We start from the raw sequence: 24916 nt of genomic DNA on the forward strand, positions 1-24916 counted from the left end.
CAATGACTCAGTGTTTGAAATTGAGAGAGGTAGGCAAAGGAGAAGAACTTGAATGAGAAAGTCTGCAATTGGGTATGACATTGTCTTTTCCATGGAAATTGTGGGTAAAACAAATAGCACCATCAACTTTTCATACCCATGGAAGGAGTTACAGAGATAAAGTTTGGAGCTAAGATGAAAGGATGGACTATCCAGAGACTATCCCACCTGGAGATCCATCCCATAATCAGCCACCAAAACAAGACACTATTGCATATGCCAGAAAGATTTTACTGAAGGGACCCTGTTATATCTGTCTAGTATAAGGCTATGCCAGTGCCTGGCAAATACAGGAGTGGATGCTCACAGTCATTTATAAGATGTATCACAGGGCCCCCAATGGAGGAGCTAGAGAAAGCACCCAAGGAGCTGAAGGGGTCTGCAACCCTATAGGTGGAACAACATTATGAACTAACCAGTACCCCAGAGCTCATATCTCTAGCTGCATATGTATCAGAAGATGGCCTAGTCGGCCATCTTTGGGAAGAGAGGCCCCTTGGTCTTGCAAACTTTATATGCCCTAGTACAGGGGAATGCCAGGACCAAGAAGTGGAAGTGGGTGGGTAGGGGAGCAGGGAGGAGGGAGGGTATAGGGAACTTTCAGGATAGTATCTGAAATGTATATAAAGAAAATATCTAATAAAATTAATTAATTAAAAAATAAAAATGAATAAAACAGAAAAAAAAAGAAATCAAAAGTTTAGTCTCTCTTCTGCCAATTGTGATTAATATAATATTTAGGAAGGATAGAACCCAACAGAAAGGAAAATTTCCCTCCCTTCAAGGTGATCACTTCAGCTTCCCATCAGATCTTCTGGTTTTGAGTATGTCATAAAATTTTTCAAGATAAGCATGTCATATGATTATTATATTATTATTGAAGATAGTTTTTGTAATGGTTTATTTATACCATTGGTCCTCAAGCTTCTTCATGCTCTGATCCTTTAATACCACTATGAATATTGTACTGACTATAAAATTATTTTCATTGCTATTTTATAACTCAAATTTTACTACTGTTATGAATCATAACATAGATATCTGTTCTTTCCAATGGTCTTATGTGGACTCTGAATGGGTTATTATAGCTCAAAGGGGTCATGACCCACTCATCGAGAAACACTGATTAATATAATTTTATATGGTTTCATCTCTTTGTTAATATTTTATAGTCATAAGCATCCCAAAACTCTAATTTGTGCTTCTTTTGTCAAGACTTTGACAATAAAATGTAATTTGAAATCTTACGGTTATAAATCTTTATAGTCATAATGCATTGATATGACACAAAATCAGTTAACATTCTTATGTCAAGTATCAACATACATAGAAGGAATATTTTGCTTGTAGTTTGGTAGATGTGTACCTTTGATGCTGAACTACAAGATTCTACAGACTTCTAAGCAGTTCTTGTTTTATAAGAAAACAGAGAAGAAAGAGCAGTTGTAGTTCCTCCAACACACCTAAAGACTCTTTCATTACTAAGATCTCTCCCGGAATACTATATTTTATTAATTGATTGTTATACAATTTATTGTTATAATGATATAGCATTGTCTCCAAAGTCCAAGGAGCTCATGACAGTAAACTCTTTATTTCATGACTTTTTACAACTTTATCATGAAGATGCCTTCACCTTTATATTATTGCGTAGAATATTTTGATTACTATAATGACTTTTTGTTTTAATTATGTACATATCCACAATGTAGTCCCTGCATATTACAGGTTCCTTTCTGCTGCTTTAAACTGTCCTAACAAAAAAGAACATTAGAAGACAAAAAGTTTGTTTTAATTTACAATTACAGGTCACAGGCCATAATTACATGATTTTAAAGCAGTGGCAACATGAAGGAGCTAGTCAGTCACATCACATCAAGAGTCAAGAGGTACAGATGCTTGCATTCAACTTGAATTCTCTATTCTTATGCAGTTGAAGAACCCCAGAAAGGAATGGTATGGACCACAGTGGGCTTAGTCTTCCTACATCAATTAACATATTTACGATAATACCTAAGGACAGGACTGCAGACCTTCCCAAATGTAAATATTGACTCACTAAGACTCTCTTCCAAGATAATTCTAGGTCCTGTGAAGCTGACAATTAGAACTAACAGTCACATTACTCACTGCTGGTATTTTACTCTCTATAATATAGCCATTTCTAAAATGTTGTAGCATTTAATTAATATAATATGTGGCCCTTTCAGACTGGCTTCTGCTTTGCAAGACCTGGTAGCTCATTTCTATTCATCTTTTGTCCCCACATACCATAAGCTAAGTCCAGTTCACTTACTGGAGAAGGTGGGAGTTGCTTCTAAGGCCCAGTGATTATGAGTAGAGCTGCCATAAATGTGAATATGTAGGATTTGCGGTCAGCATCTGTTTCAATCCTCTTGATAAATATAAAGATGACATCTGGGGAATAGGGCAAAATATTTAGCTGTGACAGAAGACCAAACTGCTTCACAAAGTGAGCATCATAGAGGCCCCAACTGTGGTAACTGGAGATTCTTAAATGGTTTTTCTACCATTTAATGATGTTATTTGTGTGTGTGTGTGTGTGTGTGTGTGTGAGTGTGTGTGTGTGTGTGTTAAACTTTATAATTGTAGTAAGGGTCTACAAGTTCTTCATGAAAATAAACTTTTAAAACATAACATTTAACAAAACTTCTGGGTTTCTTTCCTACAGAAATCTTTTTTCACAATTTCTAATGACACATTGTCCTAAGGCTACAGTTAGTAAGAATGGAAATTAACATTACTTGCCTTTTTCTAACAAGATATGTTGGCACTCTTCATCATTATGTTTTCTGAATGGGCTCCTTGAACTCCAGGGCCAAGAAGTGGGAATGGGTGGGTAGGGAAGTGGGGAGGAGGGTATGGGGGACTTTTGGGATAGCATTGGAAATGTAATTGAGGAAAATACGTAATAAAAAAAGGGTTTAAAAAAAAAGAAAATAATATGTCAAGTTTCAAACTCATGATTTTCCTACTATGCCATCAAACCATATTGAAATAAACATGAACAGAAGTTTTTTTTTTGTTTTTTTTTTTTTTTTGTTTTTTTTTGTTTGTTTGTTTTTTTAAGATTGAAGTAGCCTATCACAAATTAAATAATGCTCTGTGATCTGGATAGATGTATTTATTTTCAAAATGCTACCACCCATTTGAGGACTACTCAATATTGAGCCACTCACTACTTTACCAAAGTTCACACTTCTGCAATTGACTGACACATTTGTCAGAGTGATATTTCAAATATAAAAAGTCAAAGTTTAAAATTCATATTAAATTCTGAAAATACTCTAACCCCATTCTTTGCACATCATGTGAAAAGAACTTCTCTAGCCACCTAAGGAAAATACGTGGCTTTTTACTTTATTTTTCCCCAAATCCAGCTTCACCTTATCTATCATCAGAGAAGAACCTAGATAAGGGCAATTGAAGCTGCATGTTTTCTTACTTATTCCACAGTTCACTGCATAGTGTTTGTGAGCTGACTATTGCATCCTGGCTATATAACTGATGCACAAACACAGAAGAAAAAATGTCAAATGGCTAGTTCCTTTCTTTATTGGAGTTTATTTTCTGTATCTATGTGTATGTGCTTGCATGTATGTACATGTGCCAATCCATGTGTGTTTATATGTGTACATGTGGGGGGGGCATGTATATGTAAAGAAAGAAAGGAGCATATATTCTAAAATTCATGCTTTTGTCATAAACTTGCCACCAAAATCAATGTCTGCAGATATTTTTCTTTGTTCAGATCATGTACTCAATAGAGTACTTTGAATAACTAATAGTACTAATAATACTGGTGATTCTAGTGTATTTTGACTACTTTCATTGAGTCTGAGAACCCATAGGTTTTTAAAAAAAAATTTCATTCACTTAGCATCACCTTGTGAATGTTATCATTCCTGCTGTGTCCATAAGAAACCAAGAAAGTGTGAATTGCCTATCAAGAATAACCATCCTTAAGGCCAGGCATGGTGGTGCACACCTTTAATCCCAGCACTCGGGAAGCAGAGGCAGGCGAATTTCAGAGTTTGAGGGCACCCTGGTCTACAGAGTGAGTTTCAGAACACCCAGGGATATGCAGAGAAACAAACAAAAAGAAGAAGAAGAAGAAGAAGAAGAAGAAGAAGAAGAAGAAGAAGAAGAAGAAGAACAAGAACAAGAACAAGAACAAGAACAAGAAGAACAAGAAGAAGAACAAGAAGAACAAGAACAAGAAGAAGAAGAAGAAGAACAAGAACAAGAAGAACAAGAACAAGAAGAACAAGAAGAACAAGAACAAGAAGAACAAGAACAAGAAGAACAAGAACAAGAAGAACAAGAACAAGAAGAACAAGAACAAGAAGAACAAGAACAAGAAGAACAAGAAAGAAGAACAAGAAGAAGAAGAAGAAGAAGAAGAACAAGAAGAAGAAGAAGAAGAATAAGAATAAGAATAAGAATAAGAAGAAGAAGAAGAAGAAGAAGAAGAAGAAGAAGAACAAGAACAAGAACAAGAACAAGAACAAGAAGAACAAGAAGAAGAACAAGAAGAACAAGAAGAAGAAGAAGAAGAAGAAGAAGAACAAGAACAAGAAGAACAAGAAGAACAAGAACAAGAAGAACAAGAACAAGAAGAACAAGAACAAGAAGAACAAGAACAAGAAGAACAAGAACAAGAAGAACAAGAAAGAAGAACAAGAAGAAGAAGAAGAAGAAGAAGAAGAAGAAGAAGAAGAAGAAGAAGAAGAACAAGAAGAAGAACAAGAACAAGAAGAAGAAGAACAAGAAGAAGAACAAGAAGAAGAACAAGAAGAACAAGAACAAGAAGAAGAAGAAGAACAAGAACAAGAACAAGAAGAACAAGAAGAACAAGAACAAGAAGAACAAGAACAAGAAGAACAAGAACAAGAAGAACAAGAACAAGAAGAACAAGAACAAGAACAAGAAGAAGAACAAGAACAAGAAGAAGAAGAACAAGAAGAAGAACAAGAAGAAGAACAAGAACAAGAAGAAGAAGAAGAAGAAGAACAAGAACAAGAAGAACAAGAAGAACAAGAACAAGAAGAACAAGAACAAGAAGAACAAGAACAAGAAGAACAAGAACAAGAACAAGAAGAACAAGAACAAGAAGAACAAGAAAGAAGAACAAGAAGAAGAAGAAGAAGAAGAAGAACAAGAAGAAGAAGAAGAAGAAGAAGAAGAAGAAGAAGAAGAAGAAGAAGAAGAAGAAGAAGAAGAAGAAGAAGAAGAAGAAGAAGAAGAAGAAGAAGAAGAAGAAGAAGAAGAAGAAGAACAACCATCCTATTAAATGCCAGAATTGACTTCTGCTCAAAGTCAGGGTCTAGCTGGATTCAAAATCTATCCATTTCCACTAAATTATTAGTGATGGTACTGGACAATTATAAAATAGTTGAAGTGTCTCTATAACTGCTTTCATGGGTATTTTGTTCCCTATTCTAAGGAGGAATGAAGTATCCACCCATTGGTCATCCCTCTTCTTGATTTTCTTGTGTTTTGCAAATTGTACCTTGGGTGATCTATGTTTCTGGGCTAATATCCATTTATCAGTAAGTGCATATTTAATGACTTCTTTTGTGATTGGGTTACCTCACTAAGGATGATATCCTCCAGATACACCCATTTGTCCAAGACTTTCATAAATCCACTGTTTTTAATAGCTGAGTAGTACTCCATTGTGCAAATGTACCACATTTTCTGTATCCATTCTAGTGTTGAGGGACATCTGGGTTCTTTTCAGCTTCTGGCTATTATAAATAAGGCTGCTAAGAACATAGTAGAGCATGTGTTCTTATTACCAGTTGGAACCTCTTCTGGGTATATGCCCAGGAGAGGTATTGCTGGATCCTCCGGTATTATTATGTCCAATTTTCTAAGGAACCTCCAGAGTGACTTCCAGAGTGGTTGTACAAACTTGCAATCCCACCAACAGTGGAGTAGTGTTACTTTTTCTCCACATCCTCACCAGCATCTGTTGTCACCTGAATTTATGATCTTAGTCATTCTGACTGGTGTGAGGTGGAATCTCAAGGTTGTTTTGATTTGCATTTCCCTGATGATTAAGGATGTTGAACATTTTTTCAGGTGCTTCTCAGCTAAGAAGAAAAGAATGGATTATCCAGAGACTACACTACCCGGGGATCCATCCCATAATCAGCCACCAAACCCAGACACTATTGCATATGCCAGAAAGATTTTGCTGAAGGGACCATGCTATAGCTGTCTCAAATGAGGCTATGCCAGTGCCTGGCAAATACAGAAGTGGATGATCACAGTCATCTATTGAATGCAACACAGGGCTCCCAATGGAGGAGCTAGAGAAAGTACCCAAGGAGCTGAAGGGGTCTGCAACCGCATAGGTGGGACAACAATATGAACTAACCAGTATCCCCAGAGCTCATATCTCTAGCTGCATATGTAGCAGAAGATGGCCTAGTCAGCCATCACTGGGAAGAGAGGCCCCTTGGTATTGCAAACTTTATATGCCTTATTACAGGGGAACGCCAGGGCCAAGAAGCAGGAGTGGGTGGGTAGGGGAGCAGGGTGGAGGGAGGGTATAAGAGACTTTCGGGATAGCATTTGAAATGTATATAAAGATATCTAATAAAAAATAAATAAATGGGCTAATCAGAGAAACCCTGTCTCGAAAAACAAAAAATAAATAAATAAATGGGAAAACAACAACAAAAAAAAAAAAAACCCAAAAAATAAATAAATAAAATTGTTGAAATTATCTGGACCTCTGATGAGGAACTTTTATGGTTTAAAATGCCATCACTTGAAAGGGAGCTTATATAGGAAAACCTAATAGAGGGCTTGCATTTGAAATATTCCAACTTTCTGTTGGTGTTATCAAATATCAAGAAGAGTTCTTTTGTTGTTGTTAGTGGTGGGTTTTGTGTGAATGTGTGTGTGTGTGTGTTGTTGTGTTTGTTGTTGCAGGAAAATTTTTAAATGACCAGCAAGCTTCCTGAGCTACTGCTGGCCACTCTGTCCCTGCACTTTGCCACCAGGGTACTCTCTCTAGTTAGCCCCCACAGTGACCAGTAGCTGTGTTCCCAGCTCTGGTTTGCTTGTTTCTGAAAGCTGCTAGTTCTTTCTTAGCCATAAACCTCTGCAGTTGGTGGACCCACAACCTAGTAACTAAGTAGAACAGACAAGTTCCCATGCTCAATCCATCTACTTTCTGACCTGGTAAGGTCCTGAATGGCTACTCTCTGCCTGCCAACTCTCCTCCAAGGCAGAGCTACTGAGTTCCCTTCACTGCCGCACCAGCCCCACACAAAGACTATCCACCCCATGGCCAGCCAATACAAAACCCAGCAACCCGGTAGAAACAATATTCTAGAAGCTTATAATTTAAAAGTCAGACGTATATACCAATAAATTCTCAATTCACAAGATGCTGCTACAATAATTTCAGAAACAATTGATAATCATAAAAGCTGCCCACCCATATTAGACACATTATTCCAATTACTCTAACCTTTAAGATATCATAACTACCTGTATCCATTTAAAGCCATCCTGACACAGGTTCTTCTTCTGTCTGCCTGCCTCCATCTTTGCCTTTCCCCTCTCTCCTCTTAAGGTCACCTCCTTTTCCTTGTCCAATCACAGACCACATGCTGCACTAATAATGTAATTTGACAGAGAAAATCATACCTCAGGGTGACTATGTCTGTTGTAGGTTAAAGCTTTATTTCCTGTCACCAGTATATCTGCCTTAACCATCTTTGTCGTTGCTTGCCTTGGATACTTGCTGTGAAGTTACAGGGCTGCTCTTTGGCCCCAGCATTGGCAGTCAGATGCCCTAAATTTTGTTGGTAAGCAAATTTACGTGTTGAGGTTCCTCTGTTGAATGGCCTGCCTTCAACATAACTTCAGCTCTCTGGAGCTGTTTTCACATCTGAAGTCTGTGCTGAGCTGGAAAGAACTTGACTTGGGCCATTCCCACTGAGTGGGCAAGCTTTAAGTTTCTAGTACTTTGCCCAATGGGCCTTTCACTGCTTTAGCTTCCTTGCATTATATACTGGCTTCCACTCCTTTGCAAATGAAGGGATCCCACTAATAAGCTTATTACATTTAGCTGATATATTAACTCAGAAAAAAGAAATGTGATGAAAATTCCCTTGTCTTCTAACTATCAGATCTATCCATGGATATGCATATGTATATCTTGCTTTTCCTATCCCACTGCAAAAGATTGTATTGCCAAATTAGATCAGTGGCTCATTACTCTACTCCCACCATTGTTTTTTATCCCATGACCACCACTTAAGGATTTTTTTCTTGAAATTATTTTATTTCTTCCTTCTCCACTTGAACAATATTAAATATTTCATTATCTCCAGGTTAGAATTTTCCTTTGTGTTCTTCAGTTGCCATGAATAGTCTATCTTCTCAGATGGGACCTTTTTTCCCTTTTGAATGCTCAAGAGATTTTTTTCTTCCATTTATATTTTGTTTGGGGGGGGGGGTCAAGACAGGGTTTCTATGTATAGCCCTGGCTGTCCTGGAACTTACTTTGCAGACCAGGCTGGCCTCAAACTCAGAAATCTGCTTGCCTCAGCCTCCCGAGTGCTGGGGTTAAAGGTATGCACCACCATGCCCAGCCTTTTTTTTTTTTTAAGATTTTTTAAAAATATTTTTACTTATTTATTATTATAAGTACACTGTAGCTGTCTTCTGACGCACCAGAAGAGGGCGTCAGATTCCATTACGGGTGGTGCCATAATGGTTGCTGGGATTTGAACTCAGGACCTTCGGAAGAGCAGTCAGTGCTCCTTACCCTCTGAGCCATCTCATCTGCCCCCCCCCCATTTATCTTTAAATGTTATAATTCCATCTAATTTTACTTTTCATTGTTAGAATCTGTGCATTTAAGTCTTGGCCCACATTTTATCATGCAAATTCTAGTTAGCATTTCTCTGATTGTGATCTTTACTGTTACATGTGCAATAGTTAGCCCAGGTCCCTTTTACTTTACTTTGAAAACAAAGACTTTGCAGGTCTCAAACTTTACCTTCTCCTAAGCATTTTATGAAAAGCACCTCCTAGAAGCTATGTAAGCAGTTGGCAGATGCATCTTATTCTATCTTTGTTCATTCATCCCTACTGGCAGCCCAAGCCAGGGACAAGGGCTCCCTAGTCTCCTCCTGCACAAATGTCAGCTTTGGTTTGATTGCCTTCCACTCATTCCTATTTATGCCAGCATACACAGATGGGCTAATGGGCCTCCTAAAGAGGCTCAGCAGGAATTTTCCTTTCCAGCTGGAACTGAAGAATGCTGGCTTAAATATGAAAAGAACCCACCACAATATAATTATTACATAGTTGGACTTATATTCTGAATATGCAAAAGGACTTTTTCTAAGGAATTTGTTATCTAGGTCAGGAAACATGATTAATGTCAGTTGTATCCCATCAACATTCCAAAACAAGTGTTGTAAGAGGCAGTAGATTTAATTTGGCCCCTATTCAATATAAAGCAGATTCTTCAAAATTAACAAGTTAATTTGTGTAAATGTAATCTACACATGTATTTCTCAGGAATTTCTCCATATCTGCCAACAAGTGTCTATCTACCTCAGGAAATGGTTCCACATATGAATGCTTTTCTAGGACAACTCATCTACAAAATCTCATTGCAGTGAATTTGATATTTTCCTTGACTAATTTAATCATTCCAGAAATATTACTTGAAAATCTGCTCAGAGCCAGGCATGTGTGCCAGACATGATTCTTCCTGCTGTAACATGAGCAAAACAGAAAATGCACCTGCTTTCCAGAGAATTCTAGTGCGTTAGGCAAAAAATAGCATAAAAATAAGTAATTTATATTCATTTTTTGTGATGGAATTCTTACAAAAAATCAGTTCACAAAGAGCTAAAAGGAAAAAATATGTGTATACTGGAGATTATTTTCTCAATTGTTGCTGCTCTGAATTTCCTAATACTATCATATTGGAACAGGCTTGAAGATATGGAATGTGGAGCCACCTAGTGAAATATGTTCCTGGCAGGGGAAAATAATTATCACTATCTCAGTGTTTAAAAAAATAATAATTTTTATTTTTTCTAAAAGGAGAAAAGGTGATGTAGTGACTGGGGCCCCAGGAGGAGATATCAGTGAATTTTCAGATCATGTTATTATTCACAATTGCTTAGTGGCCCACTGGATTGGGTGCTATAAAGCAACTCAGATATAAATAAATGGAAAAATCCAGGACCAAGGATAAAACAAGTAAAACAAAATTAAGTAGTGGAAGATATTTTGATAGCATGTTATTTTATAATCCACAAATCTAGAGTCCACAAAATCATTTTGTTGCATAATTCTTTGATAATACATTAGGGTGGCACATGGTTTATCTTGGAGGATGCATAATTATATTACTTTATGTTATATGCACATATACAAGATAGCCCTGAAACTCTATTTCTTGGGATGATCTCAGAATCTCAAAAACTATTCACAGAGGAGTACAATATGTTCAGGTAAAATTTATAGAGAGTGTAAGCATTAAACTGTAGTTTAAAAATCTATCTTTAAATGCAGTGTCTTAAAGGTAATCTATAGGCACATTCCACTGTATGAAGTATAGTCAACTTGAGGCCGGTGATGTTTGTGGGAGCCCAGAGGGGCTGGGTAGATATTAGTTACATGTTCCTTAATTCCTTGTATGTAGGTCTCTTTGACTTTAGAGATAGGAAGTTTTATTTATTTTGCTCTAGAATATGACTTTAATTGTAGTTCATTTCTACACTAATGAAATTATGGCATCTTTATTAAATTGTGATTGTATTAGTATTACATTCCAAATGAACTTCATTGGTTTCTTGTTTTTCTTTCTTTTTTTTTCCACATAAATTACCACAAGAAATAAGGCTCAAGTTCAAGCTGATGGTTTTCTGGTGGTGGAAGGACCATTTGCGGTTTACTTTACTCACCATATTCTGTATATTAGTATAATATCTTTACTTTTCTTCACCGTTTGAAAGTTCAAGAATACATTTAATATATTGATTGCTGTATTCGCTTTCTGTGATTGGCCTGAAGTTAAAAGCAAACTTAAAAACCAAGAAACCCTTCACATATTTGTCATATCTTGGTGATTTGGGGCAAATGCCAAAAACGTTCTTTTGGCTTGCTATATGTACCACTTCACATGGCTTGGGGATGGAATCAATAGCACTTCTGTGACATAATGGGTGATCTTTTCCTGGGCTTCAGTGATGTCATATTAGTTCATTTATTTTGTATCCACTTAGTCATGTGTTCTTACTTCCTGATTTATGATCTACCTTCTGCTATTTAGACTTGAATTGTAATTTTCAGATTTTTCTTTCCTTTGTATTCATCAGTTATATTCATCATGATTTAATTTGTTTCACAATGTCACATGTGACCTACAAAACTAGGACTTTCAAAGTTGTCTCAAATGCCTATCCTTAATGTATTAATATTTAAAATATCATAGTTACTTGATATCTACTCTTGAAAATCTGGAAAACATCTAAAACTTCTAGAACATGACAAACTCTGAGGATCCATCTACTGCCTACACTTCAAACTTTCCCTTTCCCAAATGAAACATCTATTCATTTAGATGGTCAGGCCAATCCTTAGACTCCTCAATTTGCTTTTTGACCCTTTATCCAATACATCATTAAGTCCTGCCAGATGTAATTCCAAAGCACATCTGATACCTGACCATGTTCCACTGAATATATGCACAACACAGATTGAACTTGTGTTTTAGTTTCTTCCTCCTCCTCCTCCTTCTTTCAATTTCTTTTCTCTTGCCCTTGCCCTTGCCCTTACCCTTTCTTCTTCTCCTTCTTCTTCTTCTTCTTCTTCTTCTTCTTCTTCTTCTTCTTCTTCTTCTTCTTCTTCTTCTTCTTCTTCTTCTTCTTCTTCTTCTTCTTCTTCTTCTTCTTCTTCTTCTTCTCCTTCTTCTTCTTCTTCTCCTTCTTCTTCTTCTTCTTCTTCTTCTTCTTCTTCTTCTTCTTCTTCTTCTTCTTCTTCTTCTTCTTCTTCTTCTTCTTCTTCTTCTTCTACTCCTCCTCCTCCTCCTCCTCCTCCTGCCTCCTCATCCTCATCCTCCTCTTTTTGATGGTTGGAGGTCAGAAGTATCAGGAGTCATACTGGGAAGTGAGTTTAGTGCCTTATGTAAAATTCTCAAATAATAATAATAGTAAAACATGTTATTTTGGAAAATGTATCTTTAACTTTCTACCAGTAAAATCTCTGCCCATAGTACCATAATTTCCTTACTGCATGTACTATTCAACCTAACCTTATCTCTCTATTCTGTTTCCTGGATAGTGCAGCTTTGATTCACATATCCAAAACATTCTCTCTTTAAATTGCAAAGTATCATAACTCCTGTACTTCAAAACATATATGATAAATGAAAGTCTCACTTTATTTTGGTTCAGTTCTTATTCATCCCCAGCTATCCCCACTCTGTTGTCAGTGAATTCAGTTTTGTAATAACAGATTCCTATCTCAGGAGCTCTGCACTTGCTATATGTATCCTTTGCATTAAGTCACCTATTTTTAGAATTTCACAAAAGGGATTTTTTTCTGTTGCTTTGTTTTATTGCAACTGAGCAGCTGTATGTTCGTAAGCCTGGTCCTGAATACATTATTTAGCCTAGGCTGCCTTCACAATTCACTTTACCCTTTCCCTGTTTCTACCACCACTCCAGGCATTTGCCTTGGGGTCTGATTAAGTAGCAATTCCAGAGGAGATTCCATAGACATTAGATTATTAACCACACTATTTTTCCCTTTGGAAACAAGATCACCCTGTAACTTGAGATCATTCTGTTTTACTCTCCTTTCTTCTGGGATGACAGGCATGTACCATTGTTCTCAAAAATAATTTTTCTTTGTAAAATACTATTTTTGCTTATATTATGTTTATGCTTAGAAAATAACACACATGCTCTGCAGACATTTTCAATCCTAACTTTTATTTCCAGAAATGGAAATGTTCTCTTGAATTTCTGACCAGTGACAACAAGCCTTACATATCTCTTCTGCATCAGTGCAAAGCTAGAAAAGGCAGAGAGGGAGAAGAGCAGAGACAGCACAGAGAGAAACTCACAAGAGTTAGTAAATTACTTAGCCCTAAATTGTACTTTGTCCTGGTGAGTTAGCAAACTCTAAGAATATACTGTCTGCTTTTAAATCTCTAGAGATTTGAAATTATAGTATATGGCATGAAGCTATTCAGTCCATTCATGCAACTCATTTGGCTCTTTCTTAACCAATCATCTAGGCTGTTTTTTGCAGATGTAGAGTTGTTGGAGGAAAAGCTTTCTTTAGGTAAAAATGAACATTTCTAAGCAACATGCTTCAGGTTATGTGTTTTGCACTAATGCCACCTTTTGGGGAATTGACCTAGATGTACAGGGAAGTCTTCATTACTGAGAATTCATGTTTCTCTAGTGGCTTTCATTTGCTAAATTAGCTTCTGCTGCATATTAAACATTGATAGCTAATGCTACTTTATTGCTGCTGGTCCTTTTGAGCTTCTCTTTTCACAGAGTACAATCTACATAATTAGGAAATAGCATGGCTTCTGCATCTAGCACATCAGGAGGGTAAAGATGTTGTGTTCCAGCTCTCATTTCAAATGCCAGCCTTCATAACACTGATGGGATAATAGCATTCTCTCAATTTTATAATGGTAATAGGTGTACTGAATTGTCTTACTGGAAAAAATGAAACATGGAAAGGTGTGAATATATTAAGACAAAGAATCATCACATTTAACAGAGATGTCAAATGAAATTTTTGAAAAAAATAGTATCAAAAGAAATTTGTATTACTCTTGTCAACAAGAACATTTGCAGAATAAATTAGGTGAGTAACATATTTCTATTTTACTAGTCATTAAACTACTCAAAGTACTGCTGTTTGTTTATATTCATATGATTTCCCATTTCTCATTTGCATCCCATTTAACTGAAACTCATAATCATATGCAAAGGTATATCTCAGTTATTTTAAATAGGTTATTAGACAGCTGGTAACATTGAAGGGCTATAAAAGAATTTAAACCTGATGTAAGCATTTAATTTGCTAATACACTATGCACTTTGATAATAGTATATCCAACAAGGCTTACTGTTAGTGAGGTGCATGAAAATGCCTTCAGACTGAAAAGCCCAGTGAAAACATATAAGATATTAGAAGTTATTTTAATTCCAGAGGCCAGTTTGGTATAAAATAGTGTTAATTTATTTATATATTCACTATTAAAAAAAACATTGAGACAGGGTCCATTTAGCTAAAACTTGCCTCACTCTGAGGATAAGGTCCCAAGTCCTCCATCTACTATTTAAGTTATGGTGTTTAGGAAGAAAACACCATGTCTGCCTATAGAGAAAGAACTTCACTATGGCAAAATGCTGATATAGCAAAGTACCAGGCAATGTTGATATGTATGTAATGGTTTCCTTGCCAATTCAAATGTTTAGTTCATATTCCTACCAGTTTTCTAATACCTTCAATTTTAATTTTAAAGATATATGTTTTGTTTTGTTTTAAGTTTATTTTATTTATTTACATATAAAATGCTGTCTCCCTTCCCAATCTCTCCTCAGCAAACCCGCTATCACATCTTTCCTCACCTGCCACTATGAGGGTGCTCCCCCACCCACCCACTTCCACCTCACCACACTAGCATCCTCCTACACTGGGACATCAATCCTCCACAGGACCAAGGGCCTCCCTACCCATCGAGGCCAGGTAAGGCCATCTTCAGCTACATGTGTATCTGCAGCCATGGATCCCTCTCTATATACTTTTTGGTTGGTGGTTTAGTCCCTAAATTCTGGGGAGGCTGGTTCTTCGATATTGCTGTCTTTCTATGGGGTTGCAATCCCCTCCAGCTTCTTCACCCCTCCTTCACTCATTTCCCCAATTCTTCCATGGGGGTACTTTGTTTCATCGTTGAAATATTTTGATAACTGGAATTTGAAAATGCTATGGAGTACATTATTCTTTTAATTTACTGATTTGTTAAAAAAAAAAAGATGACTCAATGGTTCATTTACCACCATGAGATGAGAGCACTAATAATCTACCTGTTAGCTTTAGGATATTTAAGACATATAACTTGAACACAGAGAAGGATGATTTTTGGCTAGCAGTTTTGAGTTCAGGCCATGATTAACATTCTCTGTTGTTTTAGAGGCTGCATAACATGGTAAATCCTGATGGAGTGCACAGCACAACAGAATCTGTTCACCTAGTAATAATATTTCACTTATCAGGGTCCCAGGATCTCTAAGGGTATGGTCTCAGTGGCTGACCTCCCTTGTGCCAGGCTCCAGTTCAAATATTTTACTCCCCTTTAGCACCATTTAACTGAAGAAAATGTCTTTTCCATATGCATCTGTGAAGGATATTTCAATTCAAACAATACTACTGCTTCAAAACTATTACAAATTTGGATTCATGCATATATAGAGGTACACAGAAAATTTTTAGTCTGCCTTTTAAATTTCAATCTGTTTTACCACATACTTTACTATTTGCACAACCAAATAATTTAATTATAGAGCTATAGAAAGTGAGATTCTGAGGATATCAATGTCATTTTTCTAGCTTTGGGGCTGAAAAAAAGACTTGTGGCAGTCATAATACTAGTAAAATAAATATGTATTTATGGGAGAATGTAGTTGCATTTAATGATTTCAGTAGCTGCCTCACAGTCCCAGGTGACAAACTTTACTTCTGTATGTAAACTTGTAATACTTGTTATATAAATATTTATGATGCTTTATTGCTCATAAACTCCATGATTGCTCATTTTTGAATAGCTTAATACAATATTAGTTAATCATTAATTTTAATTGATCCATTATAGAATGTGCACCTTTAAAGAATTTCCCACAATGCTTACTGCTCCACAGATTTGTAAAATTTTATATCCCTATTTCCTATAGAATACCATTATCCTAACTAGTATTGGGTTGTTCTAATGATGAAAAAATCTTTATTTTCCTCTAGTGTGTATAAAATTTTAATCTTTATTAATAGTTTCTTCTCAAATTTTCCCCAACAGTGAGTGACTGCTAGAAACATTGATTAAAATTACAAAGCTTTCCTCCTCTTCCTCATCACCTCCATACATAAGAAATCTCTCTCTCTCCTGATATTTTTATTTTTCATTTTTAAGTCTATTTACTTTTTTTATTATATCATTTGAGAATTTCTTAATGTGTTTTGATAAAAAACAACTCCTATTCATTCTCCAACTCATAGCCCATTATTCCCTGAAACAACTTTTCCTTCCAAAATTTGTGTGATCTTTTAGAAATCACTGAATGTATTTTATGCTTACAGTACATATATAAGTGTAGAAGAGTTTATTAGAGAGAATGGGATACATCTCTGAACTAAACTTACTCTCCTTCTCCAAGAAGCAACCAAATTTCAATAGTTCCTCAGCTAGAGGCAATATTTTTATGAATTCTTCACCTATGTTAGGATTTTGGATGGACTGGTCTTGTAGCCTTGCACTGGTCTTATGCATGTGGTCATAGCTCCTGTGAGTTAATGTCTGTAAGTACGTTGGTACATCAGGCAAAGGCTGCTGCTGATGTCTACTACTCGTGACTCTTTAAAATCATCTGCTGCCTCTTTCATGATGATCCTTGAGCCTTGGTTATCAATGAGACATGAATCTGATCCAGGGATCCCATGTAAAGCAGCACTCCAAAATATCTCATTGTGTGTATGTTGACTAGTTGTGGGTGTCTGTATTGATTGCCAGCTGTGAGAAGTTTCTTTGATGATCTGAGAGATGCATTAATGTATGAATATAATGATAAGAATTTAGGGTACAGTTGTACAATATGCTCATTTAACAGAATGACAGGATACATAAAGCATCTCTCCTTATTCTATTATAAAGTATAAGAGTATAACATTTAATAACTCTCTCTAACAACAGCATCTCAGGCCTAATATGAGCTCAGTTAGTATCTAGTGAAAGAGTTCATAAAGCCCTCAAAAGGGAAGTGCATACTGAAGTCATAAAACTAATAGTAGAGTCTAGGATAGCCCTGAAAGTAAACAACTGAGTGTAGAGCTAAGGATAGCCCCACACATAAGCATCTCCAAATAGTATGATCCTTGTGAAATAGCACAGTTCTTTAAAAGAACATGCATGCTTGTGCATGTGTTTGTTAATCATATGTGTGGACAGATTTAGGTGAACAGGTGTCCATGTACATCTATACAAATACACCTGGAGGCCAGAAATTTATGTCAGTTGTAGCCCCTCATCAAAAAGCTGAGTGACACTTCTCTAGGAAATATACTAGGGGTGTATCTTTTGTAGAATTTTAATGAAGGAGATTATAAGCTAGAAAAACATACAGATTACTAAAATGGAATACAATACATTGTGAAAGCATCTCATTTCAACATATTAATCCATCAGATAACTGTAAGTAGTTAAAGTCTCTGGGCAAAAACAATATGAGAAGCATATGTAGGTTTGACGTAAGTGGGCGTGGTGAAATGGCTCAGTGTTTAAGAGTACTTCCTGATCTTGCAGAGGATCAGTTTCCCAGAACCCATACGGCAGCTCACAACTGTCTGTAATCCAGTTCCTAGGCATGAAATGTTCTCTCTGGATTTCTGAGCACTATATGCACACAGTGCATATGCATACATGCAAAATAATCATATGCATACAAAAAAATCAATTTTTTAAAGAGAAGTAAATACATAGCCTTTAAAGAAAGAAGAAAGATAAGTAAAAGACATACAAACAACAAACCACTTCATAGTGATATATACTATAAAAACTGTTGAATTCCATTAGTAATAAAAATATGTTAATGATAAAATCAAGAGAATTCTAAGGAAATCATTCACTCAGAGTGAAAAAATCTATTGGTTGAAGAATTATTTAGCAATATTATAAATAATTAAATTAAGTTAAAAATTAGTAGTATTGTACATAAAATATTAATTTACATAGAAAGAAGATAATCTTAAGCAGAATAAAATTATTCTTAAATTATTAACATATAAAATCAAAATGTATTTTAATATTTAAATAAGATTGGATATTGTAAGCAAAGCAAAATGTCCTTCTCAATGAAGTCAAAGAAATAGGGTCAAGAACCCAGTGAATGCTCCTTTAGTATCTTAGTTACTTCCATTATGCTTTCTCACAGCCTTCATTCCATGACCTCAGCAGTCTGACCTCACATTCCAGTTTCCACATAAGTATTTTGTACTCTGCAGCCCTTGCTACACACTTAAACTGATTTCACGCATACTCTGCAGATACTGCTGCTTTGTGGATGAATTGAACTGTCCTCATAATCTTATCCTCTCTTACCATAGAGGCTTTACCTCACTTGATATCAACTAGCACTGAGTCAGTTGGAGAAAGTGGGTACTATCCTCTCAGCTGGCATATTTATTAACCTTTCTGATAGTTTTATACATTGGCTATAATTAAGCTGAAGAAAATCAACACTATGATTTTTTAATAAATGATATACTTGAAGATAAATACTTGAAATATTATTTTATAACCATTTTCTTCTTTTTAAACAATCCATTATCTTTTTTGAAAATAGATCTCTCATGCATAGTCTTCTGATTACTTACAGATCCTCCCCACATTGCCACACATTCACACACTCCTTCTTTCTCTCTCATTGATTAGAATACAAAAAGGCTTCTAAAACTAACAATCAAAATTAAAACAAGATAAAAAGAATCAATCATAATAGAACAGAGAAGCAAATAGAAAACAGTCAAAGGAAATACAAATACAGAAATTAAAACACATTTTTGCACAAAGAAAAAACATAAAAAGAAAAAAATAAGAAAGCAAATATGTGAGCAAAATATCCATAAATTTTAAAAAATTGCAAACAATAATTATAGACAAACTAATAAAACTTCCCAAAGTATCATTAAATTCATTTTTTTAACAACTACTATTGGGCATGGGACCTTCCCTTAAATATGATTTGTGTACACAGTAGACTCAAATGGGAAATTTTGTGGGTTTTTTTGTTTTTGTTTTTTCCTTTGTGGGCAGTTATCAACTAGAAAACGGCTCATGAGAGAACACCAATGCTCAGGTTCTAAGAACAACAATTGATAAATGGCACCTCTTGAAACTGACACAGTATGACGTTAGTAACTATACATTGGCTCACTACTTATAATTTTATCCCTACTTGTCTTGAGAGCCAGCAGTTCCTGGATAGGTTTTATGTACCTTTAGAATAACTCTTCAGCATGGGGAATTAGCAGTACTTTCCTAATGCCCAGGATATGAATGGGGTTATCTCTCCATCGACCAGCATTACTAGATTTAGCCTAATCTGTTTGAAGATGATATTTCTATAATTAAGACTTAACTGATACTCATAGCCAAATGATCTCAACTGGATAGTATTTCTAGGTATCTTTACTCCAGTTATGCAAAAGACGTATTTTGTGGGTAGATCGAGGATCTGAGGCACATTTTTTTTAAACACAATTAGCACACTGTTTATGAAATTCCCAATATTTACTAATACAGAGGTTGACAAAGGCTTAGTCAAGCTGGGAAGGTTAATATTTGCTATCTGACACAAGAAAGAACAAAATATTGTGCAAAATAAGCAGAGCAATCAGAAGTAGAAGACCTGGGACCCAAATGATGTAAGATTGTAGAGACTGGACTTGGGAAATAAAGACGTTACATAAGGATTCAGTCATAAGGTCTGGAGAATGCTCCATATAACAGTCATAGGAAGACAAGATCTTCATTAGCCCTTAAACCTTATCAATTCAGGTGTCCCAGGTCTTGTGCTGTTTCTTCAGACCACTCCAGAATCAGTGGCGCTTGGATTACCTTCTGGGTCACCTTATCTTTTTGTGTCTCTCTGCTATTCTGCGTTACATGTCTTTGAATCTGTACTTCTCAGCATCAGGTGGTTTGAAAACTCTAGTTCACTGCTGTTGACCACAGAAGTGGATTGACAGCAATGGTGAATAATTTGGAAACTTTTTCCAAGGTGCTTGCTTAGTTGATGTGTACTTGTGGCACAGAAACTCATCTCAAGGTAGAATGATTATAGAGACAGAGAATTCATGCTGAAAATTTAATATAAGTGAGGCCAGAATAGTGGAGTCTAAAAGGTACTGATGAACACAGATAAATCTGTTCCTAACAGTAATTCCAGAACTGGTGAATTCCCTTGAAAAACAAAATAAACAATTAAAACCTCTACTATATACAGTCTACATTTGCAAAATTCAAATGGGAAAAATGGTTCTAAAGATTCAACAAATGCAAGAGGCAGGACATATTTCACTGTGTGTATTATGTCACTGAAAAACTTATATAGGATATCTATGTGAGATTCTAATGTTAAACGAAAATAAAGAATCAAAAGAAACTTATGATAGCTAACCATTACTAATAAGCAACAGAGAGATTTAAAGAGAAACTAACAGGCATTTCATAAGAAAAATGTTTGAAAATAAAAATACATACACTTAAAAATGATAATAAATGCCATATATGACACAATAAAGCATATAGATGGATGTATGAGTTTATTAAATAAAGAAATATAACAAACATGAAATACAATGAGTCAAACATCAAAGGGGAAGAAACGGGTACTTAATTACTTCTCATATGACATGAGTACAGTAAATTAAATGTCTATAATTATTCAGCTTCATGTGTAATAGTTGTTTAACTTTACAAAATACTTCTGAAACAACTGGCCAAAAAAAGACAATAGCCATGCCCAAAGTCTTCCCGCAGAGATGCTAATGCAGAATTCTCTTTCTGTTTCAAGGCTGTCTTAGACTCTATGATTTTAAAGCTCCTTTTCCTGATTATTTTGGAGTTTAAGACCTATAAGAATATATTTTTGTGAATACTAAGTGTTTCTGAGTTCTTCATATATTCCAGAGGCTCTGTTAGATGTAAAGAAGTTTTTCATGTTGAGGATGACCTTCCATTTAAACAATACTGTCTTTTGCGTTCTAGAACTGTTCAGGACCATTTATAGTTTATTGTTTATTAAAACCCGTGTTCTAGGAAGAGTATTCAGAAAGTCCTTTACTTTGCCAATGAGTTCAACCACATTACCTACTTTTTCTTCATGTTAACAGGTAATCTTGTATCTCTTGATTCATCAGGGAGGGGGGATGGGGAAGTGATGAAGGTGATCAATGTTAACCTTATTTTCATTCCACATGCAGCTATCCAGTTTGATCAGTATTTTTATGGAAAAATCCCATCTTTTTTTCCAGTGTGTATTTTTGCTTTCTGGATGCTCACAGTCATCTATAGGATGGAACACAGGGCCCCAAATGGAGGAGCTAGAGAAAGTACCCAAGGAGCTGAAGGGGTCTGCAACCCTATAGGTGGAACAACAATGTGAACTAGCCAGTACTCCCCCAGAGCTTGTGTCTCTAGCTGCATATGTAGCAGAAGATGGACTAGTTGGCCATCATTGGGAAGAGAGGCGCCTTGGTCTTGCAAACTTTATATGCTCCAATATAGGGTAATGCCAGGGCTAAGAAGTAGGAGTGGTTGGGTAGGGGAGCAGGGCAGGAGTAGGGTATAGGTAACTTTCAGGATAGCATTTAAAATGTAAATAAATAAAGTATCTAATAAAACAAGGTAAATAGGTATCCATGGGTCTATGGACTTATTCCCAGCTTTCATCTCTATTTGATTTATCCATGTGTTTGTTTTTATGCCAATGTCATGCTTTTATTTTTACTATAACTCAACTGAACTCTCAAATCAGGAATGAGGGTATCTACAGCAGTTTTTATTTTAATTTCTTATGGATCAGGGTTATTTTATATGTTCTGTTTCTCTGTCCTCTCTCTCTCTCTCTCTCTCTCTCTCTCTCTCTCTCTCTCTCTCTCTCTCTCTCTCTCTCTCTCTTGGTTCCATATAAGTTTTTTTATATCAGTTTCTATGAAGAATAATTTTGGAATTTTGATGGAGATTCTATTGCTTCTTTAGTTGTTTTTTGATAGGATGGTTATGTTTGCAATATTATTCCTACTAATCCATGAGTATGGGAGGTGTTCTGGTTGTCTGAGGCCTGCTACAGTTTCATTTTCAATTATGAAAGATACTTCATGTTACATAGGACTATGAATTTCCTTTCTGTATTAGGAATAATTACTTGAAGAAGTGTCATGCATTCAAACTTCATCAGATGAGATATGTGAATAAAAGTATGGGTGGAGATATGATTGGAGATCATCAATATATCTCTCAGATCTGATATACCGAAAGCCTCTAAAAGAAAACAGATGGACTGGGAGAAAATGTTTGAAGAAAGCAGTGATTGCACTTTCAAAATATTTAGTCACCAGTGTTTTTAAAATAGCAAAGACAAAAGTGCATCTATTTCAGGAGAGTGAGATGAGTCAACTCTCATTTATTCTGCCAGAAACTTCCTAGAAAGTTGTCAGTGAAATCCTACACAAGAGCTGCCAACCATTTAGAAAGAGCAGCTTCGTATGGAAGACAACAGTGGCTTAATATTAGAGAGTTTCTTTGATTGCACAGAATTGAAACCAAGTCATGACATTCATTCTGTGCTAAATTTCATGTTTAAAAAAATACACCAATTTTATTCCTGATTGCTCATATATAAAAAGTGGAGTCTTTTCATGCAACTTTGTACATTCAGATGATACCTTTCAATCTGAAAAACAAGCATCAGTCACTTCCGAAGGTACTACAGGGCAAATGATGATATAATGAATGTGTTCTCTCCCAAACCTAGCCAATACACTGGATACAAGGATAACAATACAGTTTTACTCCTAAAATATTTTGAGGGATCACTTTTAACATGTTTACAATATAAAAATTATTATTATTATTTTGTTTTTGTTTTTGTTTTGTTTTGTTTGTTTGTTTGTTTTTTCAAGATAGGGTTTCTCTGTATAGCCCTGGCTGTCCTGGAACTTACTTTGTAGACCAGGCTGGCCTCAAACTCAGTAATCCTCCTGCCTCTGCCTCCCGAGTGCAGTGTTTAAAGGTGTGTGCCACCATGCCCGGCTAGAAAAATTAGTTAATAGTGAGCAGAAGACCTTTGCGGACTATTTATTTTAGGTCATAATTAACTGAATTACGACTACCAGAAACTTTTTTCTTTCACACTTTTTTTAATTATGGAGCAATCACTCAGCTCTGATTTGTCAGATGGGTAGAAGATATTTTCCAAAGAAAATAACCTTGGAGAATTCTAAAATAATGTTTCAAAGTACATTTTAATATCCTTAAACACATTTTGATAGAAGTGTTCATCTTTAGATTTAGGTCAGAAATCAGAGCCCGCTAACCAGCTCCGTTTTTAACATTTTACCATCTCACAGCATGGAGATATTCCATACACGTTTTCATGCCAAAATCGCTTGCTAAATTAAAATGAACACTGAATATCAAAATGTTATTTTCTCTGAGATTTCTTGTAAAACATGAACTTTTAAAACTTTATGAAAAAGAATGCATTAAAATCCTTATGTTATTTTTCTATCTTTTTACTTAGTACAAGAAAATTGGCACTTTCCTCTGTCTTGGTTCTAAGTTTTATTATATTATAATCTAAGATTTTTAGACTCATTTTATTAATATACATTTACCACAAACTTTGAAGTTTTATTTGAATAGTTATGGTTTTGAAATTGCACTTTTACACTTATGTGGTACTTTGGGGGATATTTTATAGTTTAGGCTTTATCTCTGTTACGCTATTTTTATTTAAAATAATTATTAGCAGTCTTTAGTTTACAACAAAAATGAAATGAACTTAGCTCAATATACTCCTCTCTCATACAGGTACATCCTGTCCCGTGATGATCCTCAATACCATTGTGGAACATTTACTTCAACTATTGAGCCTAGGGTTGCCCGTCACAATTAAGCTATAGATCACATGTGGCTTTCCTGTCGCTGCTGCATGATGTATGGTTTTACATAAGCATGTTCCCACCATTACAGTACTATTTTTATTTTACAGTTTTATTTGACTTTTATGTTTTCAAGTATTAGGGGTTGAATATAGGGCCTCTTAAAAGCTAAGCATGTAATCAAACACAGCTGTATGTCCAAAACTTTTCTTACTCTTGAAACAAAATCTCAGCTAAGTGTTGCCCAGACCAACCTTGAACTCAATTAGATCTCATGTGTCACCTAATCTTGAACTTGCAATTCTCCTGTGTTAGCCTTCTGCATACCTGTGTTAAGAATCCTATTCCATAAGGGCCAGCCACGGAGAAGACAATTTTAAATGTATTAGACATGATTTTCAGCTCCTCATCCAATTCTTCATTATTACTACCTTTTGCCTTGTTTTCATAATTTTTTCTATCTTAAAAGTCATGCCATTATAATCACACACTGCATAGTCTTTGAAAAGGTTGCTGATACTTATTAAATTATGTTTAAGATTCATCAACATCTTTTCAGATCTTGATACTTCATATTACTGTATCAGTAAGAAAGTTCACCTTAGCTGAATAGTTCATAGCCTACTCAGCTCCCAAACAGATATTAGCTAACCTCAATATACTTTCTAAAAACTATTAACAAAATTTCTATATATGGTTTGCTTTTGATATGGATGTAATTTTTCTCTTCTTTCTTTCTTTCTTTCTTTCTTTCTTTCTTTCTTTCTTTCTTTCTTTCTTTCTTTCTTTCTTTCTTTCTTTCTTTCTCTCTCTCTCTCCCTTCCTTCCTTCCTTTCTTTTCTTTTCTTTTCTTTTCTTTTCTTTTCTTTTCTTTTCTTTTCTTTTCTTTTCTTTTCTTTCTTTC

The 24916-nt window shown here is 35.5% G+C and overlaps 1 protein-coding gene across 1 annotated transcript in view; it reads left to right on the top strand.

The window, feature by feature from the left end:
* Galntl6 (polypeptide N-acetylgalactosaminyltransferase like 6) overlaps window positions 1–24916 on the top strand; it is a 1086926-nt gene that overhangs the window by 254466 nt on the left and 807544 nt on the right. The window lies entirely within an intron of this gene.

The sequence above is a fragment of the Mus caroli genome, unplaced genomic scaffold (assembly GCF_978045245.1).
Source record: "Mus caroli unplaced genomic scaffold, Mus_caroli_1 scaffold_10, whole genome shotgun sequence".
Taxonomy (NCBI): domain Eukaryota; kingdom Metazoa; phylum Chordata; class Mammalia; order Rodentia; family Muridae; genus Mus; species Mus caroli.